The 25,771-nt window shown below is 44.2% G+C and overlaps 1 protein-coding gene across 1 annotated transcript in view; it reads right to left on the minus strand.

The window, feature by feature from the left end:
• Positions 1 to 25,771, minus strand: part of BMP5 (bone morphogenetic protein 5) — a 736,485-nt gene that overhangs the window by 231,680 nt on the left and 479,034 nt on the right. The gene's annotated exons all lie outside the window — the stretch shown is intronic.

A 25,771-nucleotide genomic window follows, 5' to 3' on the forward strand; every position in this document is an offset into this window, starting at 1 on the left:
CATGGGCATTTGACACTCACCCGTGCTAAAGAGGAAATGCCCTGTTTCAGAGTATGGGAGTAGGTGAGAATTCAGGATTATAGTAGAACCCATTTGGCCCTTTCCAGGAACATGGTACAGTAGGCCATGTGCACAGAGGACACACATTAAGTAATGTAAGAGACAGAGTATTTCCACAATACAGTAAGATTATCTGTCAAGTTGTGTTTCGGAGACGGGTGGGCTAACTGGTGATGGGAGGGGCCACTTCAGAAACTGGGCGAGGCAAACTTCAAGGTCCTCCCCTCTGTTCCACACCAAGGGTTGTCTGACGTTGAGCTCAAGTATCAAATGATACATTTTAAAGCGTAATATGCCAGTAAGAATTGCAAAGTGATTGGATTTAAAGACAACACACACATTTGGTTGCTTTGATAACTTTTAAATCTAAAACCCAGATATTTGATCAGGCATCACCCTTTAAGTAAAATCGACCACCAGGGGACCTGGTGGAAGTAAAGTGTGCCACTGATCTAACTTCCACATGAAATACAAACCATACATTTCCATTCATTATACCATTATATGCCAGTATAAAAATGTTCACGATGGCTGGGCCCATACATATCCATTCTGGCTACACCAAAATATGCCAACATTCCCATATATATATATATATATATATATATTACGTCCATCCCAGTAACAAATGTCAAGCCAAAGGAAGAAATGGCTAAACTGGCTGTACCAAAATAATAAGTAATAACACATGCCATGCCTACTTTGTTATAGATGCCCAGTAAAATAAAGTCATGCCACAATAGTAAATGACAAGGGTGGCTGCACCAAAACGCCATTCTAGCCACATACACATATCATGCTTACTTTACAGTGGATGTCCAAAAAAAGTTATGTTTAGTGAAATCCCACTTTCCCCACCCATCCCTCTCCCACCAACAACCACACCCCCCTTCACCTCTGTTAAGGATTTCAATCAGGCACACACCCGGGTCTGACCTATAACTGCTGAACCCATTTGCATGCATTTGTATTGGTCGAGCCCCAAAACCTTCTCCCAAAATAATTAGCTCACAACTTGTGTCAAGTGTTGGCAAAAAAAAGGCCGTAGGATTTTTATTGTACAGTTGTGGTTATGGCATAACAATAATCACAAGATAATAATAGTATCATACTTTTGGGCACCAGGTCCTGATGTTACCCCCTCTGGCCCGTGCCGCCTTCTTGTGTCCCAAGACTTGTTGTGGGCACCGTAAAGTGCCTTGTAGTTCTTGTTCTTCGCCCTTCTTTTTGTACGGTGGGAGGGTTCTGCGGTAAAGAAGCAAAAAGATTGGAAGGCACTGAGTAAACTGTGAACCTCCTGTTTGTTTGGGTCCCCGTTCAGGGTCCACAAACAGATTGTGCTTACTCAGAGCATGCTGCTCTTATTTATAAGGCCCAGGGAAGCCCTGGGTCTTTGTTATGTAAGTGGTGGGGGCTGCTGTTGTCACAGCCCCTGGCCGGATAGCCGACTGTCTGGTCCCCTGATGGGGGCAGGTCTTTGAACCTGGGCCCTGTCTGACTGTTGGTTTCCTTATGGTGCTTAGCACCTTGCTGTTTGGAGGAAGGGTGAGGTGGTCGTTCACACCTCACCCTTCCTTGGCATTTGTGTTGCAGAGACTGCGTGTCTCTGCAGCTGAGTGGGGGGAGAGAGCAGGCTGAGGAAACGGTGGGGGCTGCCCCTCTCCCAGGCTGCTGATGGTAACAGTTACCCTGCCTCGCTTTGGGCGGCCCTGCAGCATTGCCCACAACTGCTGAACCCATATACATGCATTTGTATTGGCAGTGCCCCAAAACCTTCCCCCAAAATAATTAGCTCACAACTTGTGTCAAGTGTTGGCAATAAAAGGCCATAGGATTTTTATTGTACAGTTGCGGTTATAGCATAACAATAATCACAAGATAATAATAGTATCATACTTTTGGGCACCGGGTCCTGAGGTCTGGCCCGTGCCACCACACACGGCCGTGTTCCCCCAGAAGTATCCCCTAAAGACAACCCCTGGAGGTGAGTGTGGCAGTGATTTCTCTAAAGAAATGTTCCATGCCCTGGGTCGATAAATGGGTGCCGTCTTAGAGATATAGGTCCGGGTTGCCTAATGTAATGGCTGGGTGTTTTATGAAACCCAGTCCTCTTGCTATACAGAATTTTTCTAGGCCCCTGTTGAGTTTCCTTCTAGAAATATCTACAGGTTTGTAGCAGTTGGCCTCTAGCCATTTCTTTCTGGGTAGGATGGCCGAGAAGTATATTTCCGTGCCCCTCCAATTGTGAGATATGCCCGCAAGGGAGGAGCATATATCCTCGAGTAATATTCTCCTGCCGGTGGAGACCAGGTTGTTGCCCCCCAGATGGATGATCAGAAATTCTGGCGGGTTTCTGTATGCTACCAGCTCAACTGGTCTGATATATTTTCTGTAGCAATCTGACTTCCAACACCCAATGTTTTTCAGCTGCTGAGGTGCTAGGCCTCCTTGCCATGCTGATGTGGCAGCCCCTATCCTGAAGGAGTGGGTGCCGAAACCCTTAGGGTCCCACCCTGATTTGCTGATTGCATTCATCAGCACCCCTTTGAATTGATAGCGGCTTAGTGCCGATGTGTCCTTGTGGATTAGGAATCCCCCCCCCCACCTTGGGCCTCTGTGTGTAATAGAGGTTGGTGATACAGACCGGGTAGTTTGTAGCCTCATCAATGCAGCAAATGTTGATGGTTCTTTTGACCCCTATTTTTGACTGTTGCATTTCGATGCTAATGCTCTCTTGTTTTACCCTGACCTCCATGACGCCCAGGCAATTTGTGGCCTTGGTGCTGGATGCAATAATTTCCCCTATTCGGGAAACCCCGAAGTAGGTTGGAGAAAAGGCTGTTTTGAACAATATTATCTCCTATGGGTGCCAGCATATGGCCTCTAGCTGGTTTGTAATCTGTACTAGCTTGTTGAAATCCAGGGGTCGGCGGGTGTCCACTTGAGGACCCTCCAATTTGCCCCAACCTTTCATTGCATAAGAGATGGGGGAGCTCTGTGTGAGGTCTGAATCGCCCCGCATTTTTGAAAAATAACAGATTGCCACTAGGTGTCTTTTTGCCCAGTCTCTTTTAAACCCCTGGTCTCGTGCCCATTTTAAAAATACTCTATGTCATTAATTCTACATGGTTTAAACCTGTGATTCTAAACACTGTTTGCATGAACTTACTGTACTGCGGTAGTGCTTGCTAGTGCTTTTTCCGCCATCTCCGTTTGGAACCCTGAAAGGTTGTTGGCACCCGTTTTCGATGTGCCTGGTTTTCTTTGGGCATCCTGGCCTGGGCTCTCTGGCGCTGGCGTTGATACCGATGTGTTGTTGGCACCCGTTTTTGAGGTGCCTGGTTTAAGTAGTGCATCCCGGCCTGGGCTCTCTGGCGCTGGCGTTGATGCCAATGTGTTGTTGGCACCCGTTTTAGAGGTGCCTGGTTTATGTAGGGCATCCCGGCCTGGGCTCTTTGGCGCTGGCGTTGATGCCGTTACTCTTGGTTTCCCATTCTTGCCCAGCATTCTGCTGGTATTGGCGTCATCTGCTCCTGGGCGTGTGGTGCTAGCTCTCGGAATCTTGGCCACTGGAAGAGAGATAAAGCATCAGCAATGTTATTATCCACCCCCGAAATGTGCTTTGCTTTGACCATTATGTTTTCTTGTAGTGTGACTGCTGTAATGGCTCGTAGGACTTTCAGCACTAAAAGGCATTTGGTAGACCTTCTGTTTATGGAGCCAACTACAGCCATGTTGTCACACCAGACCAGTAGTTCCGTGTTAGCTAGCTGCCTGCCCCAGATGTGCAATGTTAGCCAGATGGGAAATATTTCTAGAAGGGTGATGTTTTTTGTCCACCCTGTCAGTTGCCATGAGTTTGGCCAGTGGCCTGCCACCCATTCTGAGTCTAGCATGGCTCCAAACCCCTTGCTCCCAGCTGCATCAGTGAATAGGACCCTATTTGTCTAAGTGTTCAAAGGCGTTCGCCAAAGTGAGGTCCCGTTGAAATCTACAAGGACATTTTCCGATGTTTCCAGGTCCTGTTTCACCTCCTTGCCTAGCCGGATGTGTAAGTGGGGTTTGATGATTGTTTTGATTTTCATCTCTAGGCTTCTGGAAAATATCCTCTCTTGGGGTATTATTGTGGATGCGAAATTGAGACTACCTGCTAGAGATTGTATTTCTTTCACTGAGTTCTGTTATTTTTGTTTTAGGGATTCTGCAAAGCCCCCTTGTTGAGTCTATTTCAATCCCCAGGAAAATTATGGTGGTGTCTGGTTTGGTGGTTTCTCCCTGGCCAGGGGAATTCCCCACTGGGAGGCCATGTATTCCAGTTTTGCTAGGGCCATGCCACAATCAACAGAATTTGGTGGGCCCATTACCATGAAGTCATTGAGGTAATGTACTATTTTAGTCCCTGGTCTCTGTTTTTGGAAAGCCCATTGGAATAAAGAGCTGAATTGCTCAAACAGTGCGCAGGATACTGTGCACCCCATGTGGAGGCATCTGTCTACATAGAATTTGCTATTAAAGGTGAAACCTAGCCACTGCTGTGAATCAGGGTGGACTGGCAAAAGTCTGAAAGCGGATTTGATGTCCAACTTGGCCATCAGGGCGTTCCTGCCACATTCCTGTATGAGTCTTACCGCCTCTTGGAAATGTTTGTAAGATACGGTGGATTCCGTGTGTGGGATGCCGTCGTTTAATGATTGGCCTTTGGGATAGGAGAGGTGATGGATTAGCCTCATCTTCCCAGGTTCTTTTTTTTTGGGGACCAAACCTAGTGGGGATATTAAGTAGTTATTTAATGGCATGCGGTCCCAGGGACCTGCCATCCTGCCTAGTTGCAGTTCTTTCTTGATATTGGTTTCCACCATCAGGGAGTTGTCCCTGGCTGACTTCAGGTTCATTGGGACAGTTTGTGACCCTGTGCCCTTAAAAGGGATGGTAAAACCCTGCCATATTGCCATGATGGTTTCTTTGTCTGGGTAGTTATTAGGGGCTTCTCTAAAATTGCCTGGGTTAATAGGTGTTCTTCCCGGTTCTAAAATCGGGATGTCATTCTTTCTTGGCTGGTAGTCTGGTGCAATTGCTTGCTGCATGGTCACTGTTGCAGTTTGTGCAGGTGTGTTTGTACCAGCATTCTTTACCCCATGTACACTGGTTTCTCCCAATGTTTCTGCATGGGATGTTGGATTTGGAAGATTGGTTTCTGTTCTGTCTGTGGGCATTAATTTTAGCCGCCCATGGTTGATTCTTCCGAAAGGGCTGCTCCCCTTTCTTGGTTTTATCGTTATCATTGGGCCTGTTACCTTGTGTGCTTTTGTTATTTTTGGAGGAAGTTTGCGGGGCCTCTTCCTCCGGTGGAAGCACGGTGTTGATGGTGTACAAATCATTCTGAACCTCAACCCACTCGATGGCTGGCCTCTCTCACATGCTTCTCCTGAATCTAATATCATATGCTAGCCATATCTTCCCTCTCTGGGTGACTTTTACTTCCCTTATTTTATCCATGTATGCCCAGAGCTTCCTACAATCCATGGGAAATTTGTCCTCATATATTGTTGCTAAGATGGAAAAGGCTTGCAACCAGTTGTCCCAGTTTTGTTCTACCCGGGCATTTCTGGCAATAGCTTTTTCTTCTATCTTTTTGGGATCTCTGAAGGCATCCTTCCCTTTGCGCTGGGCTTCTATTAGTGAAAAGATTTATATAAATTCATTGGCCCATATGGCTTCTTTTATTGTAGTATCAATGTTCCATGCCAGGCATATTTTGTATCTGTTTAATATTTCGGTCTGAAAAGATTTCATTTTAGCTCTAACTGTGTGTTACAGATCGTTACAATGTCTGTTGTGCTGTTGCCGGGTGTCCCTGTCAGGCCCGTGGTGTCTGCGGTGGGGGTTGCCCATGCTTTTAATGCATCTGCTGGGTCTGTTGCTGGAACTGTTGGGGCTATTGCAGTGATTGCTGTGGGTGTTACTGGGACCTGCTGCACCTGCTGAGGTGGGGTTGCTGGAGGTCGCGTTGCCGGGGTGTTAACTACCGTTGTTGCAGGTTCTAGTGCAATGGTAGAATTTGGGGCCTCAGGTTCCCTTGTGGGAGGTGTTTGCTTCCCCCTCATTTCTAGCATTAAGTGCTGTAATTCAGCTATATTCCCACTTAGTTTTGACAATCATTTGTTACTTTTTTGGCACCTTCTGCTAATTTTCTCTTTTTTGATGGTGCTGGGCCCTCCTCTTGGCTGGGTGGCCTGGCAATTCTTTCCTTGGGTATGCCGTACATGTTTTCTCTAACCCATGCCCATCTGTAGTGCTCTGCTGCTTCAATGGCTGCTAACAGCTGTGGTGATTTGGGCTTTTGTGCCGGTGTTGTGGGCGCCTGCATTTTCCATTTGGGCCCCATGCTCCTCTTTGGCCTGTTACAGAGAAAGTAAAAACATTTTATCAGGTTTTATGCTGGCTGTTGTAGTTAGAGCGCTACTTTGAGTTTGTTATATTTGTTGCCCGTGTTGGGTAACTGGTAGCTGTTGCCCCGCCCTGTTCTAGCATATGTTTTCTGACAGTTCCCTCTGCCCTGAAGCTGTCTGGGCTCTGCGCTGTTTAAAAAAGGGAATATTTGTTGTGGTAGGCCTGCGTGACCTATTTTCGTATACTGTTCATGTCGCTAAAAAAGGAGAATGACACTTTCTTTTATAAAAGACCCCGGATGGTTCTAGGAACTGCTTTCAATTGCCCGCCGTGTGCGGTGTTTATTTAAATAACTGGACATCACAAGATGTTATCGTGTGTCTCTCTGTTATTTAAATATTGGCTTTTGGAGCTGGGGTGCCTGTGTCAAATTGGAAGAAATGGTCGGCAGTATATGACCCCGCCTGGATTGAACCTGCGTCAGCAGGCTCTGTGTGGATGTCAAAGCGAGCTCTCAGTACGCCGTGCCACTTGGCTGGCTGCAATCTTTCACAGTATTTTACATTAAGGTTGTGCTTGTCATGCTCGTTATTCTTTGTCGCTTGTAACATTCTTTCTTAACGAATTCGCTAGAAATTATGCCCACCAGCCTTCCTATTCCTTGTAAATGTATCTCTTCCCCTTGTAAACACGGCATTGTCTTTTCCCCTCCGCATCCCCTGCACGGCGGCTCACCTGAAAAAGGTTGAAACTGACACCGTCTGCGCCGTGCGTCCTCTCCTTCCTTCGTTCGGGCTGCGTTGAAAAGTTTTCATGCAGAGCGCATCCTTGATTGTTTATCTTTGTGTTTCTCCAGCGCTTGCCGCTCGCTTGCCCGTCTGGGGTGTTTTTGAACAGTAACAATGTTCAGAGAGGAAAAACAAAGATGCTGTGGAGTACAGCGAACTTCGTAAAATTTGCTAAAGAATCAAAAAGATTGGAAGACACTGAGAAATCAGTGAACCTCCTGTTTGTTTGGGTCCCCGTTCAGGGTCCACAAACAGATTGTGTTTACTCAGAGCATGCTGCTCTTATTTATAAGACCCAGGGAAGCCCTGGGTCTTTGTTATGTAAGTGGTGGGGGCTGCTGTTGTCACAGCCCCAGGCCAGATAGCCGACTGTCTGGCCCCCTGATGGGGGCAGGTCTTTGAACCTGGGTCCTGCCTGACTGTTGGTTTCCTTATGGTGCTTAGCACCTTGCTGTTTGGAGGAAGGGTGAGGTGGTCGTTCACACCTCACGCTTCCTTGGCATTTGTGTTGAAAAGACTGCGTGTCTCTGCAGCTGAGTGGGGGGAGAGGAGCAGGCTGAGGAAATGCTGGGGGCTGCCCCTCTCCCAGGCTGCTGATGGTAACAGCAGTTACCCTGCCTCGCTTTGGGCGGCCCTGCAGCATTGCCCAGCATGTAGTGCGCAAATGAAAAACTTATTTTTTTTGTGTCAATAAGTTCAATATTCTGAATGATATACCGCTCATATCACACCCGTCTTAAAATACCCCCCAGGTCACACTGGACCAGGAATCAGGCTAGTTTGTAAAGGTAAATATTTATTTATTTAGTTCATATTCAAATCACACATACGTTTTAATATATATTTATATATATATGGGGCAGCAATCACCAAGCGGTGACAATAAAATTCAAAATAAGCAAAGGAATTGAATTCACTTATAATAATGCAGAATATAAATCACAGGAAGAAGAACAGTTTTGGTTTGTGAAAAGATAGCGTTTAGGTTAATATTTCCCCCTGCAAAGTCCTTAAGGTACAAATGAGCAATCCTACCCAGATATGAGTAATCAGCAGGTATTTAGGACTAAACGACAATGTCTAGAGTTTGAATGCAATCTTCCCTCCCCAAACAAGAGAGAAAACCGTTTTTGGAAATTGACATTTTTAAACTGACAAGTGAAAATGGCTTTGTGACACAATGCAAAAGGGTACAAAAGTGCTTAAATTGATAAACATTCTTAACACAAAATCGATCCTAACACACATGAGTGACAAGATACACAACAGTACACACTTTAGAACGGAATGGGAGTTAAGAAAAACTTTGGAGGGGAAAAAGACACGTGGGAACTTTTGAAAATGTAAATTTGCTGCAAAATTTCACTATGCGATTTTTGATAAAAAGGGGTCAAATGCATGCAATGCAGTTTTTGGTCGTGGTTGTAGCTAACGGTCTTAGTTATAAGTGAGTGCTGAAATTAGGTTTCTATCTATAAAATTGAAGAAGTTATGGAAGTTTTAGTGAGAGGAGTTTTTGAAAAATAGGCGCGAAACTGAAAACAGAAATTCGGTTTTAAAAATGACAGATTGGTTTTATTACACTATATTAATGACTATGAAAAAGAGAATGCCACCCATGATTCTCCACAGCTACTCATGGCCGCTCGTAACTCTTCACGTGTGATACTCTAGTTTCCGTTCTGTATGGGAATTACTTTATTTAACCCAAATCACTAATGGGTTATGGTTTAATGAGACAAATGAGAAAACATCAGTGCAAGAATAGTTCTGACAATGTTAGAGGTTCTGAAGTTAAAGATGGGATAGTTTGAGATTGGGATAAGACAAGGCAAATATACTATGGTTCACTGTTATTCCTGTGATACTTACAGTCCACTCTACTTAAGATTGGACCATCAGGGTTATGGTCATCGGATCGGGTCTACCGGCAGCAGGGCACTTCTGGAGGGATCAGTCAGCTGGACGGTTCTGGTAAATTTGGACAGCACCTCAACTGGATTTGGACTGGATTGGCCCTTCTGGTCACTGGACACGGAGATTCGCAGGATGCGAGTTTCAGCAGGCAAGCCTTAATGGTAGGAAGCCAGACTGGATCAGAATTAAATTCTCTTATGTTAGGGATGGTTAAATGTGGGTCTAGCTAAAAAGAGTTCAGCAATACTAAGCCCTGGATTCTGCAAAGAAGTCTGGAATCAGCTGCAAGGTGCAGCGTTCTGGAGCAAAGTGCTGCGTGGAAATCTGGATGTGTTCAGGAAGCAGTGTGTGTCTATATGTGGTGAAGTTCTTATATTTATCCTACTAAGTGACATCACAAAGTTCATGGTGTGGGCAGAATTTCAAACCGGACCCCCATGGCTGTGAGTGGCCAAAGGCACTTGCCTTGTTCTAGTTGGCAGTCAGAAAACAGCTGTCATTTTTATGATGGGATTTAGGAACTCCCACATTGATTTTGACCAAAACTTAACTTTTACACAAATGTACATTTCTAAAATGATGTCCCCTAATAAAATTGGACATATACATTACAAATTTGATGAGTTATTTTCACATTCAATCCCCATCTCTGTGAGAGCTGTCTTTGTCATTCTATAGAATTTTATCAATTTTAATCATAACAGTTTGGACTAATAATTTCTAATTCAGTACATATCTGGGCGATTATCACCAGAGCATAAATATACAATCTTAGACTTGCAGCATTAATAGTTTTGCTACAATTAGGGTTTTCCTGTAACTTTACCTCCTTAGGTGGTACAGGGTTCATTAATGTCTTCAAAGCAAGGGCCTAAAATTAGGTTAACATCTACTGATTTTTTGATTAATCCTCCTTCAGGTTGCACAGTTAAAGAGTTTCAAACTTAATCACAAATAAGGATTTAAACACCAAAAGTTTGAGGCAGTTTTTTGTTTCCCTTTGTAACTTCCCTTTCACAGGCAACAGCTGTCACATTACTTTGATCAGGGGGTGTGTCCTCTTCCTTGAGAGGGAAGCTCCCCTGTAGAGATCAGTAGGCATCCTTCCATTGTCCTTGAGATGAAAGTCTGCTGTGCTCTTTGTTGTCAATATGCGGGAACCTCAAGCATCCATTAAGGCTTCCTGTAGCAAGGGAGTGTCAACTGAAGTGTCATCTTTCCCAGGCTGGTCACTGTCAGGTCAGAATTAAATATTTACTGAACTCCAAACTGGGTTACTTTAAAATTAGGTCTTTCCTTTAAAACATACAAAACAAGCCCAGTTTATAAGGGAATTGGATATTTAAAAGAATTAAGCCCTTTACAAACATGCTTTAAATAGGTGATTTTTGCAATTTCTTCAGGCAAAAGAACAGAATTTAAACTGGGTTTTTACACCTTATTTTCTTATGCAGCACACACATTCAACTCAGCATTATTCTGTCTCTGAGTGCTGGAAATTGTCTGCAATCTGGAAGTAAGTATTCAGCTTATGCTTGGAGCCTTCTCTGCACAGCTGAAATTGATATGTTACCATTTTTATCTGCATTTTCCCTATGTAACTGAAAACAAACTGTTGCTGGACTGGTGTTTCATTAAATACATTTCTTAGCTGATGTCAGTCAGTGAGGCCCGTTTTACTCTGACTGCACTGGATGATCTGTGGTTTCAGCACAATTTTCATTTCAATGGTTCACTTGGAAAATGACTGAATTTAGCGCCAAAACAGCACTTTGAAGGTTGCAATTGATTGGGAAAGCTGCATTTTAAAGGCATTTTCAGATTTTAGCCCACTTCTGTGGCCTTGCTTCATGTGACAGGTAACATCATTCACTGGCATTCTCCTGCAGAGAGTCCTGTTTTGACACCAGCTTTGACTGGGTGTGGCAGGGGTTTGCAGCCTTTTGTGATTTATGAACCATGCACAGTTTTGCAGATTTGGTGCGCACAGGGGTCAGTGCATCCATTTTTGGGTATTTCTTTCCCAATTGGCAAAGGGGTGTAGTGGGGCACATTGGCATGGGTAAAAATATCTCACACTTCCCACCCTCTACCGACCAGGATCAGCTCTCAGCCCAGCTTTGCACATAAGCGCACACACACACAGACAAATTACACATTCACTTACACATCTCATTCATCATGCACTCACTCATTCACATGTGCACCCAACTCCCCCATACATCATAAACTCAATCACACACAGTCACCTATTCACACATGCATTACATACACACTCACCTATTCACACATGCATTACATACACACTCCTTGCACATATGCATACATACATTATGAGCTAACATGAAACACCTGTTAACACTGGCAGTTTCAGAAACAGCGTCCTCGTCTCTCTGCCTAACAAAAAGCAAGTGCGCATATCACCCTCCACAACTCGGTTGTGAAACAACACTTAACATTGTTATATGATGGCTAACATCCTTGGGGAGTGGGGTGATGAATGCCTTCGATTTTTGTGAGGCAGAGAAGCAATAGAAGCCTTTCTTGAAACTAACAGATTTAAGGTTTTTCTGCATTCGTGCACATAGATTGTTCTGCACGAACACAGAAAAACTTGACGCTGCCACTGTCAAGAAAGGCGTCTCTCACTTTGTGCCTAAAAAAAGCAGGTCCACACATCAGCCCCCTCTCCTCTGATGTGAAATAATTCATCACGTTGTTATATGTTCGCTTGCATCTGTGGGGACGGGGCTGAAGTGGGCATTTGACGTTTGTAAGACAGAGCAGCGATGGAAGCATTTCCTGAAACTAGCCACTTTAAAGGTTTGCTGTGTTTGTGCAAATACATTTTTTCTGCACAAACACAGTTAACACTCTAAATCCGCTGATTTCAGATACGTTTTCTCTACCCTCTCTAACTGGCAAAAAGCTACGTATGGAAGCCCGGCACCTTAGCTCACATATTGGAGGGGTAGGGGTGGCTGGAGCCCGATTAGCTCAATGGCATTGCACGCCTTTTACATATTGATGGCCCAGTTCTTTGCAAAATGTGCATTCATGTAAGGCATTAAGTCATGTGTCTGTCATAAAAGAAAACACGCAGTGGTAGAAGTATGCAAAATAAAGTACTGACATTGTGATTTCGGGAGGGGATAGTGTAGGGAGGAAGGGAGTAAGGTGCAATACATTTTTAAGGTGGTGTTTTAGGGTCAATTTCACTGCCAAATGTAATGGGGAGAAGAAGGCAGGTCGATTGTATTAAAAAAAAAATCTTAATCAATCAGTCAGTTGGATCATTTATGTATCACCTTTGGGAAATCAATCACTCATACTCGCTGAGCTTAAGTCCACTGCTACCCAAACAAAACACCAAGGTGAACAGATGCTGCTTTAACAAGGACCTGAAACTATAAAAATATGTGCTGTGATTTGTATCCCTAGGACTCTCTGTCAGTCTGGATTTCAGCATTTCATTTCCTATAGTCTGACGGAGTCCTAGGGATCAACAGTATGTGATCCTCCATAGATCAATGGTTCCATCTAGGGATAAACAATGTAAAGATGTGTCGGGGGGAAATTCTCCCGGGGTCTGCTGGCCGTCCGCGGACCCCTGGGCCGGGAGGCCCCAACTCCTCCCGCGTATCCCAAAAATGAGTATGAGGCACACGCAAGAAGCAAGGTGGTTCTGCTGTTTATTAAAAAACGGCAGGGATGGGTCAAGGATCGTACGCGTCTGTCCTGACTCTCTCTCAAAATTCGTGGGGCTCGCAGGCCCTTTTTACCTCAGTATGACGCGCTACTTGCGTCACCTGGGAAAGTTAGCAAAAAAACCTATCGCCATTCTGGATTGGTTCCTCGAGTGGTAGGGTTAGTATAGCATACGTATAGGGAGCGCTGTTAGTGGTTGAGGGTCATTCAGGTGGTATACTTGGGTTGTCCCTTCTATTAGATACATGAAAATTGTTACATGAAGACCCCTGAGGATTGGCTAATGTTAATGGCGTCAGTGATAAGTGCACCATGTTCTGATTGGTCCACTCGCAAGCCCCCCAGCCTGGGACCATCGTTGTTCCCAGCTCGCGGTGCACCTGTCATTTGCAACAATGTATAACTATGGGTATGTGCAGACAATGCATGGATTTGTTCATATGCTGGGGAGCAGACTACTCCCACCGCCGCAGATGTCCATTGAGTCGCTTCATTGTTGCTGCCTGTGTCTCGAAACGTGGGATCCAGACGCCTTCTTCCTCCTGGGTCTGGCACCCTGTCAGGTTCGGCTTGGTCACGTGAGGAGAGACCGTGGTTGAGGCAGAATTCTGCACATTTAATATTGCATTTTCCACTGTGTGTCTGGCTTAGTTTGCAGGTGTGACCTTGGCTTCGGCTTGTGGCATGCGAGTTTGCAACATTGTTCCCTTGGCTGTCTGTTCTCGCCGGGCTCATTCTGCAGGGTCAGCAATTGTACTCTGGCTCGTTCAATGTTCGTGGAGGCTCTTGCTTGCGGCCTACTTGGGCCTGGTGCATAGGTGGGGATGTTTGATGCACGGCGCTTTAAGTTACGGTGTCATATTGCTTTATCCCCAGTATCATGTCTTCGTTATATTTCTCATTGCAATGCATGGGTTAGGAGAAGCGTCAGCAAGCATTTTAGATGAGTTTGTTGTGCGTCTTGCGTTTCTGCATTTTGAAAAACCTATGTGAAAAATAATAAAGATGCGCGTCAGTGGGTGTGTCCGTCACCTACGTCATAGCACTGAATATGTTCTTCGTGTGGATTGGTGTGGGAGTGTCCAGTGTGCATGTTTGCACAGGTGTTCAGACCGTTGGCTAGGTCGTCATGGCATCTCTAACGATGTGTTTATTTACTGTTGAATGGTTCAGTCGAGTTCATCCATGCCGCAGGTGTCGGTTTGGGCAGGGCAGGCTGGTGGGCAGGTTGGTGGGCACATCCGTATGTTCCTGTACCAGGGTATTTGGTCGTCTGGTAGATAGGCAAACTCCTCTCGTGGCAGGTGTCTGGGCCGCGATCCTCTAGGCCAGGGGCATGAGGGGATTGGTTGGAGTCTTTTGTTCCATTCTCCCACTTCAGATGTCCTTATGGTAGTCAGGATCGGCCCCGTGTATTCATGCTTAGATGATGCAGACAGGTACTCTGGATTCCCTACTCTACTGCAAGACACAGCACATTCCAGTGAGCAGCTTGGACATTATCACTTTTCATATGTCTAGAAATCAATCACTTTTGAGACACCTGCATTACAACAATTCAAGCTAATAGTCAATAAGGCTCTTACTACAACTGCACATGTGTCCAGTGGCATGAAGGTACAATTACTGTGTAGTCTCCTCGTATTAAAATGCCATCCCTTTGAGTGGACTGGACATCTTCAACTAGAGATGACATCTTCACATGGTGTGAAGTGAGATAGCTGTTAGCATGACCTCCTCCATCTTCTCCTGGCTAATATTAAGTCTGCTAGAGTCCACCCAGGCTGAGTTGTCATCCAGGCTTCGTAAATGTATGGTCAACCAGATTTCAGTTTAGCAATAACTGCTAGCGGGTGGTAAAATTTAGAGCTATGATTTTAATTAAAAAATAACAGTTCTGGAATGGTGAAAATGGCAGTTAAATGCAATGGAACTGTTACCAGTAAAAACATTAAAGTAGTTCCAGTTCACTTGATTTCTGAAACGATGAAAACTTCAGTGGAGACATTGATAACAAACCCTGTTGCAGTTAAACGAAAACTCAGATGTCAAGACTGGATTGATACGCAAAATAAAAGAAATACATATAGCATGTCTCTAGATCTTGCAACAGAATCTCAGGCAATGAATGTGTTGCCTAAATATCTGTTGAAATTCCCTAGCCCCTATCATAGGAACCAATTTCTGAGACTACGACTGAATCTGCACCCGACAAAGGAGGTATTATTCTGTTTTGAAACCATGTAGTGGTAAGAGTTTTTCTATGAGTGCCAAACTATTTGGCAAATTTAGCATTTGCAAATCTTGTTTGAAGTCCTGTTCCGGTATTGTGGGTGGCTTCTCTGAAAATGCACCCTATTTCTGGACCACAGGTAGATTTGATTAGGGTGTGTGTGACATCAAGAAGTAAGCAAAGCCATTACTTTTCTAAACCATTTAATGCATATGGAATCCTATGTTGCGTGGAACATAGTATGTGTGGGACCTCATTTGTATTATGGTAGTAATGGTAAAACATAGGGTATGTTAAATAGCGCTTCTATTTAGCATTATCACCATAGTCATAATGAGGCACTAGGTAGTGTACTAAATGAGCAATGGGTCCCCGGAAAATAAGTTCTGTTGCTAGATACATATGGTTCAGCACGACTGCATCGACTTTGTCTGCTTTCCCAAGCAGAAAACGCTGTGTGGACCTACATCTGATTAATGGAGTTCTAAATGTGAAGTGAGTTTTTGAAACCTGATTTATTTTAAAGAATGAATTGACTAACTATCAGGTGGGTCTACTAGTACACTAAAGTTCAAGTTTTTTTTATGTCGTGTTCAGTAGGAGGATATCCAGGTAAATTTCAAGGTGATGGGAAGCACATTTTCACAAATGATCAGATTGAGAGTTGCAGGCATGTGTGTGTTCTCAGATATGGGCAGTCACTGTTGGAAGATTATGTAATTTTCAGGGTCACAAATAGCCTAGAAATATGTGTCTACTGATATTGTTCAAATATTAAATCCTACTGTATTGGCATGCAGAAAGAAAACCTTCTGCCATTTATTAAGCATTGGCATAACGGGAAGGATGTGTTGCCTTTCCTTGAGACCTCCGGTAAATATGTGAATGTGAAATGATCTTAAAGGCTTTGATAGCATTCCATAAATGGTGAATACAAGTTTGAATGAGAATCCTTGGGCTGAGGAATTGAAATCAAAGGTTAAGTGCCTTGCATAAAAGATATGGCAAATTTACCATGCTGCCTATCTTGAACTTTTATAAACAGAAAGCAACTGTGATTCCTACTTATGGAGCTCAGGCAGGATAAAATTAGCATGGCAAACTTGGGAAGCTTTGGAAGTAACATTTTGGAGGAGGGTGCTTAGACTCCCTAAGGGTGTAGCAATAGCATCAATCAGATATGGACTGGGCCACAAGTCCTTATACTCAGTGACCCTTTGGACATTTGTGTCACTTGCTCAGACGGCTGCCATGGCAGATTTCCCTCCACCATATGAAATTCTAAGAACTAAAAGAAAATGTAGAGGCTCCCTGGCCTATTGGCCCTTGGAAAGAAATGCATTAGCTCCTAAAAGCTTTGGATACTTCAATGGAGACATTGATAGCAAACCAGCTGCAGTCAAACAAAAACTCACATGTGAAGACTGGATTGATACTCAAAATAAAAGAAATACATATAGAATGTCTCTAGATCTTGCAAAACGATGTCGAGCTCCGAATGTGGTGCCTAAATATATGTTGAAATGCACTAGCCCCTACCATTGGAACCAATTTCTGAGACTACGACTGTACCTGTTCCTGACAAAGGAGGTATTGTTCTGCCGGAAACAAGGCGACTGGGAAGATGAGAGGTGCAGGTTTTGTCTAACCCCATTAATAATAGAGACACTGAAACATGTAATAACTAGATGTCCTGCCTTGACCTCTCTTAGAACATCTCATCTGGTGAAGTTTTTCAAAGAGACTAAATCATTGTCAGTTGACAAATGGTGGGCCATGTTCTTAGTGGGTGAAATATTTACTTTGGTATTTGCGGGGATACACATTTTTTTGAGGTTTTTAAGATGTGACAATGATATGTATTAATTTTATGCTGAAATTAGGAGTTTTCTTTTGCTATAATGTCTGAAAGTCTAACTTGTATATTTGGTTTTTGATTTTAAAAGTATAGATGAAATGTATTTAAGATGTTTATATGTGAAAGGTTTGAAACAAACCAAACATTAATACAAATAAATAAATATATACATGGTGCATTACAAGTGATTTCATGCAGGATATTCAAGGTCTTCAAAAACAAATAATATGTCTTTGATATGTGGAACCGTTTCTGATATGTGAGGCGTATAGACTTAGACTCTCATTATGAGTAAGGCAGATTTACGCTTTGATTGCTGCATGCTGTAATTACCAATACCATATGCAGTAAATACATAACTACATTAGATAATCTGAGTATTTCTATGTGATTAAGGCTTAATCACTGCATGAATGGTAATGGTAGTTCCACACCTGCAATATTTCATGAAAGGAAAATGCTTGTTACTGCATGTGGAAATGCAATAAAATTTCATGTACTCAAAATGGGAAGGCATGTGGCAATCATTTTGAAAGCACAATCCAATTGAAATCACAAATTCCCTGCTGGCATCAGTCCAAAATGGCTGCCCATTCACCTTCAGTGGAGGAGATGATGGGTGGGTGCGTAAAGTCCAGGATTATGAGCGGTTTAGCAAGAACACTTGACCGCACTGTAAGTGACTTCAATCCCGCAATCCAACTAAGTCAATGCCTAGTCTGGGATGCCCGATGGAAGCCCTTATTAATATATTTTTATGTCAAATTCTTTGAATCTGGATGATAAACACTTATATAATGCCCCTCTCTTTGAATCCCCCTGACCTCACTGAGCCAAGAAGTAAGTTTGTTTTGCAAATTAAAAGTTTTACTTGAGGAATAAAACAATATATATATATCACACTTTTATGAATAAATTAATACTTGATAGCACACTTATGAATATAACAGTGATCAGCAATGGATAATATTACAATAGCACAATTCTTTAATCACTTAGGAGTTGGTATAGAAAGAATAAGGTAGCAGAGAATGCTTTATATGGTTTCAAGGAAATGCAAGATGGGAAAGAATGCAACACAGAAATAAACTTGATATGAATTCAATTAGAAGATAATATAATCACTTTTTCCCCTGTGACTACTCAATCCCCCCCTATTCAATATGGAGAGATGGAAAGGAGGGCACACAGGTTTCCAGAATACAATCAAATGCAGTTCAGTTCCAGTTCCCCCCAGCAAGCTTAGAGAAAACCGGTAAGATTTTAAACAGGCAAAATACTTTTAAATGTGATTGCAATGAAGTGAAAAATATACTAAAAATGATTTTAATTCGCTAAAGGAGATTCAGGGTAGGTGATAGTTACTTTAGATTGGTATAGGTCATCACTAGCAATGACTCATGAGTGATTATCAGGTTGAAAACGAATTTCAGCAGTGGAACGCAAGAAGCAGCTATTTTTACAAGTGGTGAAATGAAGCTATTTTCAATTTCAATTTGCGGCACGTTTTCCGAGTGCGTATCTCGCGATTATGGAACAACTATAAGGAGTTGGAATGTCAGTATAATCTCGCTTCTAGGACGTGCGGTTCAAAAGATACGGACGTTTTTGTGGAGGTAGATTTTCAGAATGACAGTTAGCACTTTTGCAGATTTGAAATCACAGAATGGACACACAATTTCTATGCAGTTCTGGTCAGGTTGAAATGGTTTAAATAAGATTATTTTAACTAAGAGATTGGTTCTGTACAGTTCTTAGACTGGATACTCACTCCTAGTTTTGGAATAGAATGGACCTCGTCACAGATCTGGTCAGGTTTCGACTGCACTCTCGCCACCGGACGGTCAGGCACTGGTTCTGCTCATAGCGTGGCCTCTGGTCTGCTATCGGCACTGCACAGCGGTCTGGTCTGGGTCTGATGGGTTCTGGATACAGCTCTGCTTTCTGGGTCTGGTTTTGGCACAGGGTTCAAGCCAGAAGCAAAACAGCGCCCGGCTGTTGAATAGTTTAGTTAGGTTGCTGGATTCTGAGGCCTGCTGAGAAGAGTTCAGCTTGTGGATTAGGCCTCAGCTTCTCCAAGGTTCTAGAGCTTAGGTTCTAGAGTTTTGGTTCTGGAGTCTGTCTGGAATCTGGAGCCTCAGGAGTCTGGAGTCTTTGTCTGGATATGGTCGGGCAGCGTGCTGCGCAGGAATCGATGAGTAGTGGAAAAATGAGTGTGTCTATCTGGGTCTCAGCAGTCTCATTTTATGTGTTCTCAAAGGGGGTGTGGAGGCTGACTTTCTATGCCCAACCCTCTGAGTATCCTAATAGGTTAAAGGATTTACTGTCCTCTGGCTGGAGAAGGAAGTAGTGAGTCAGAATGAGTCATCAGGTATCATCTTTATGGCTGAAGGAAAGAACACTCCCCTTTGGTTTTTCAAGAAATCAATTTTTCATAATCAAACATGCTTCCCATATATACAAGTTGTTGAGAATACATGTGTACATCACAAATTAATTAAGGTAGGTCTCTGTTCAACCCTGATCTTTCTAAGAGCTTGGGTTCAGAAATGACAACTTATTCGCGATTTTGGTGGGTTTCGCAATATTGGTCTTGCACCGAATCTTATACGGATGCCCACACCCTGTCTGGGAATATTGCAGTAGGTTTTCATTTGTCTAGCATAAACACAGTGTCTACAATATCAATAAATCCCGGGGTTTGGCCTCAGAACATCACACAGCGTCCAGCTTAGTCATAAACCGTGAGTGAAGGTGTCATTTTAAGAATCTCAAAATTGTACATTTCTGTCAGCTTGATAAAATATTTTAAAAGCATTTTCCTTAAACATATATTTGGTGCAATATGAAATCCACAACCCAGTCTGGCCCGCCCCTAGAAGCTTGGTGAGTCAGATGGTCACATGTCTTGCTTCTCCCAGAGCAGTGTTGACATTGGCCCTCATTACAACCCTGGTGTTAAGGGATTAACGGCGCCGTAAAAGGTGGCGGCGCAGTTGACCCCTTAACGCCTGATTACGAGGTCCCTTTGCGGGTGGGCGATTTTAACGCCTGCTTTTTGCAGGCATTAAAATCCAACCCGCAAAGGGACCTTGGTGCTAAGTATGGTGCCGCAATTTGCGGCACCGTACTTAGCGCCTTCCCCATTCCCATTGAACCCTATGGGGGAAAAATGGGAATGAGGAAGGGCCATGGCGGCATGGGGAATTACCACCCCGCCAACCTCGGAATGGGGCGGTAATTCCCATTCCGCCATGACGGAGTCGGTAAGTTACCGGCATGGACCATGGTGCTATTAGCACCATGGTCCAATGCCAGGGTTGTAATGAGAGCCAGTTACACCTCAAATCAGCATATTCTATTCATCCCAAAGCCCCCATTGTTCCTTCCTCCAGGCTGCAGGAAAAATCTCCTCCCTCTTAATCAACAGGACCATGTGATATCCTGCCTTCTGGTGTGGAGTCCCCAGGTGTGAAGGATTCCCAGGGACAGCAAGCCTTTTGAAGTCTTAGCTACATCAGGTTACTGTTCTGATCAATTACAATAGAGTTCCTTATGGAAAACATATAACATTATAAACTGAAAATAAGCAACATATCTTTAATCAAGTCTCTTTCCACATTAAATCAATGTGTGGAACTCTATATGGCATTCTGATGGAATTCTCTTGCTTGGCATATCTAGCCTTTAGATCACCAGCGCCGGTCGGTGGCGAGCACCGGTACTGCACCTATTTTTGACAGCTGTCTTACCAGTAGGCAATCCTCAAAATATACTTTGTTCAAATATAGATACACTTCTTTGGACCTCAGATTCATGTAGATTCTTGCGGGAGAATGAGGTTGACCCCACAACAAGGAGGTGGGACCTTTTTAGTGGTTTTGGTGAGCCATGATTTTAGCAATTTTGACGATCAAGAAAATGAATTCCCAACTGCTCTGGGTTGCTTTTGGTGTTAGGCAGAAACCTGTGCAGTTCCCTTAGGGAACACTGAAAAAGATTTAAGACTACAGGTGTTGGCAGTAAACCCACTTGGTAGCAGTCTGTACCACCCAGATTTACCTGGTAGCTGTGGCTGAGCAGTCAGACCTCCCTCAAGAAGAGTTAGGCAGTATGCAAAGTATACCCAATAGGTACTTAGATACAACAATACAAGCAAACACTGACCAGAGCTTTGGTATCAAAGTATATCATTATTTATTTAAAAACACACAGTTTGAAAAACTCCAGCACTCTTATTGTAAAATATTCTAAACACAGTTACTATTGTAATATATACACCCCTTTTTCCTTATCAGATAAGTCACAGTAAAACACCACTTATTTTCATACAGAGGTGAGCGCTTAACTAGATTGCACTCCAATAAGTTTGTGAGAAAGGGAGGGAAAAAGACAGAATATGGAAAGGTACACCACTCTAAGATTCAAGAACACTATTAGCAAGGCAGAAGAGCAAAAGTCACTGGTGAGCCAAAGTCCAGAGGCTGGGCCCACTCTTAAAGAGAGCCGAGCACAAATGTGCCCAAGATCACACAGTTACACTAGGCTTAGAAAGTCTTGCAGAGGGTTCAAAAAGAGTTTAGAGAGGCTTAGGAAAGTTTAGCCAGGGTGTCCCAGGCTAACCCAGGTTCGAAAGCCGGGGGCTAAATCTACCCCGTACAGTCGGTAGCAAGGGAAGCCAGGCGGGACACGGTACCTTAAGTGGGAAGGATCCTCCAGTGGTGGCAGTTGTTCCTGGTAGTGGGTGCAAGTCACGTCATCGTCCAGGGGAAGAGAAGATCTCGACTTGGAGGAAAGATGAAGGTTGTTGCACTACCAGGGCAGAAACCAGCCACGGAGTTTTCCAGTTAAAGGTGGTACCTTTGTTTCGCGGTCGTGCTAAAACGTGGTATCCCGGTTTCCGGGGTGCTTGGCACAGGCAAGGCGGCCACGAGGTACGTCGGGAAGGTGAAATGACGGTGAAACTGGTTATCCCCACCAGTCAAAGGAAGGAGACTCTCCGTTGGGAGATCTCCTCTGTCGTTGGGAAAAGTGGTGAGGCAGTCCAGCAGGGCTCCATCGGTAGTGGTGTCGTGGCAGGTCGGCTCAGCTTCTCCCTCGTTGGATTCTTAGGTCCTGTGGCGACTTCTGAAGTTCCAGTCCCCAAAGCCCTGCTTTTATGCAGCAAACCCCCATTCACTCAGCCTAGCTGTCACTCAAACATGCTAAGTGGTGAGCCGGCCAATCAGGATGGAGTGCGACTTGAGTTGCCTAGGCAACTCAGTCCAGGGTGCCTAAATTCCCCTCCACCCCTCCTAAGTACCCCAGACAGAGTGGCACCACTTTGGAGGGCTTCTGTGAAGAAGCCCGCCAAAAAGTGGAACAAAGGGCTCGAATTGGGTTGGAGTCACAGAAGAGAACACAAACGCCATTTTAGAATCAAGTTTTGGCAAAAAACACCAACCGGAGAATTAATATTAATTAAATAAACCGGCGGTATGTTCGAGGCTACCGTAAATAATTAAATAAAGATAGTAGCCTAAAACAATGGGAAATCCCATAGGAAAATATTCGCGGTTGAATATAAAAAGTAATATCCACTGCCACCAGCCAAAACTCGATCAGGGGGGACGGAAACGTGCCCCCTCGACTAACAGACCCTGGGGCAATCGAATTGCCCCAGCCAGTACGTCCACAATATGATGGTTTGTACGGGTTCTGTTCAGAATTTAAGACTAGTAAAGTCAATGGTGACTTTACATGCCCTGGGAGACAGCAGTCAGTTCCAGGGTATGGAGTTTTTACTGGGGGGTTACTATGACACCCCTGTGTCACTGCACTGAGGGTGCTGTGTAACACATATCACAAAAACACATGAAGCCCTATGGAGTAAAAGACCCCATATCCCATTAAACACATCTAGATTCAAAGAAACACACTCAAATCATGTCCAAGAGTGAGGATAAAAGAGTCTCACTCTTGGCAGGAGAAAAAAATAAACCCCAAAAATCCAGCAAAGCTGCTGGGGGACTCACTAGGTTAGGAAATTCAGCCTAAACAGAGAATTCTCCCTAACATTTGGCAATCAGTATTGCCATTCCCAAATGGTTTCAGGCTACTGTGTGTAGCCCAATGGTGGTTTTAGGCAGTGACCTCCTGTGCTCACTAATATCGGCAAAAGTGGGCGGCAGCCTATTTTTCAGATTTTTACTCTGCATTTTAGGATGATTTCTGGCGAGTTTCCACTGGCCGTTTGGCTTCAATATTCCCAGCACTGGATTATTGAAGGTGCTGTGGACTGGACGGATTATCCCCCGGGACTCAAGGTTCTTAATTATTTCAGTAAGGGACTCCATGGATGCGAGAGGCAAGCGAAATTGTTTCACAAACACTGGAGTCATGCCAGGGTACGTGTGAATTGTTGTTGTGTAGATGTCGGAGCGACCACAGTCATAAGAGTCCTTCGCAAAGAGATCTTGAAAACTTGTTTCAACTTTGCTTCTGCTCCAGAGTCACACAGGCATCAGCTAGGTTGACTCTCTCTTCAACCATCTGCCTGAAGCCTGGAAATACTTCTGGTTTCGCTATCTCAGCGGCCTACTCCAGCTGGGTGGAGAAGTCCCTGGTCAGAGTGCTGGTTTGGACTGGTGGCTTCAGGTGGGAAAGGCAGCCCTCATGGACCTGGAAAATCACCTCATCCCCTCTGAAGTCACAAGTCACATCTTCCTTACCATAAGAGCAGGAAGTGTACACCAGGAAGTTCCCCCCATGCCGGGTAAAGATCCTGTCTGGTGTTGTATGGTCATCACTGTCACTGTCAAGACAGTCCTTGGGGATTGGTCCTAACAGTTCATTTCCTAAATCAATGGAAAAATGTCGGTCATCAACCGCCATTCCAATAATGGTGCCTGCGGCTAGAGTGATACTCTTTAAGTCGATGTTATCCACCTCTGTTGGAATGGTGTCATGTTCTATATTGACTAATAGTGTTGTGTTTACCCACAACCCTTGCTGTCGGAGAGAAGCATTTAGATGAATATAAGCATCAGGGTTTTTCAATTTTTGTCCTCTTTTAACTTTCACTCCCAGGGAGAATTCTCGGGTCCTTTCGGGGATGGTGACTTCCTCTTTAATCTGAATTTCAACTGCATAAGGTAGCAATTGAGCTGACCTAAATGCTTTCTCTGGATAATCAAAGCCCATGGGATTATCTGCTAATCGGGGCCAAGCTTTGAAGTTTATTAGGTCCAAACTAATGGCAAAGCGATTGAGGATGTCACTGCCTAAGTAAAAGGCGGAAGTGAGGCCTCGCACGATCCAACAATTATGGACTATGCTCTTGTTGCCAATGGAGATTTTGAGCATACACCTGCTTGGCAGGAGATGTTTGGAATTGGGTGTTTCCAGATCCATTTCCCATTTGTCTATCAGTTTGAATGTGGGAATGGCTGGATCTTTTGGGAGTTGGCGGAACATGGCTTCGCTGACAAAGCTCTTACCGTTGTTCACACACACTCGGGCGAGAACAGAGTCCTTTTCTTCATTTAACTGAACAGGGATGAACAACTGCTCTCCAATTTGCTGAATATCAGCCAGGCTCTGAGCTGATTTCACTTCTTTCTGCACTATTGGAGTGGGAATGTCGCATTGTGGATTGGTAAAGAATTTCAGAGTGTTTCCTTCCAGTGTGGAATACCACCTTAAACTGGAAGGAAGGTTGATTTGCAGAAATAGAGAGGTGTCCCCATCACCAGTCTGTTGTCCTACTGCTATTACTGTCACGTCTGGAGTTTGGTTGTTCTGGAAGTGAAATTCTACTTGGTCAGATTTTTGTTCAACCATGTGGCATGTGCCGTTTAAATTAACATGGTTAACACTCTGTTTTAATTTTATTGGTCGGCTAGTCTGGGTCCAGAGAACCTTGTTTACGCAATATATTAGGGGTGACAACCTTCTCAGGAGGTCATTCCCTAGTAAACAAGGGATGCCCTCTGGAGTCACTACTATGACTGGGTGTCTCACCTTGTGTCGCCCAATTTTAATGTCCAAATCTGCAGTCCCCTCGACGGGAATTTCCTAATGGTCAAAGTTCTGAAGTTGTCCAGGAAGAGAAGTGAGAGGAATTTGGTAGTTCTCCCCCCTTCCTGAATTTAGCTCATCAAAAGCCTTTTTGGACAGAAGGGTAGCATGGGATCCAGTGTCCACCAGTGCCAAAATTGTACCCTGCCCCTGTACTTGTACCAGGGCATAGTATCTTCCCTCCTTCTCCTCAAGGGGGCACAGATAATGCACATTTTTGGACAACTGGTGGGCTAATTTTCTGGTTTTGGACATTGAAAGAGAAGAGATTTGGGCAGAATTCTGTGGAGAGTCTTGGGAATCTGAAAGAAAAAGTTGGCAACTAGAGATAGGAGAAATTTTGGGTTCCCCTGGTTCCGGTTCTGGGACGCCCCCCCCTTTTTGGAGGCAGTCACCAGAATGGGTTTGAACCAGGGGATTTTGATGCTGTTGCTTCTGGGATGAGATGATGGCCGGCGCTAGCTCAGTCCCCACATCTACCCAGTCTGGATGTGAATCCCTTGGGACCCATTTTTCTTTGGGAGGAGTTCCCCCATCTCTGAAGGAGAAGATCCTTTTCCCAGGATCCTCTGAGGATCCCTCTCCCTCAAATTGGAAGATCTGTACCTCCTCCTCAAAGTGGGCCTGTTTGGGTCCTTTGTTTCTCCTACCTCCTCTCTGCTCCTTGGGTGGAAGACTTTCAGGGGTAGGATATTTTGTTTCCGGTTCCTGGGTTTCCAGAGGCTGCTCACAAGTGGGGAAGGAAGCTTCCTCCAAGGC

This window comes from Ambystoma mexicanum, chromosome 4p (assembly GCF_040938575.1).
Source record: "Ambystoma mexicanum isolate Mex_15411 chromosome 4p, UKY_AmexF1_1, whole genome shotgun sequence".
NCBI classification, from domain to species: domain Eukaryota; kingdom Metazoa; phylum Chordata; class Amphibia; order Caudata; family Ambystomatidae; genus Ambystoma; species Ambystoma mexicanum.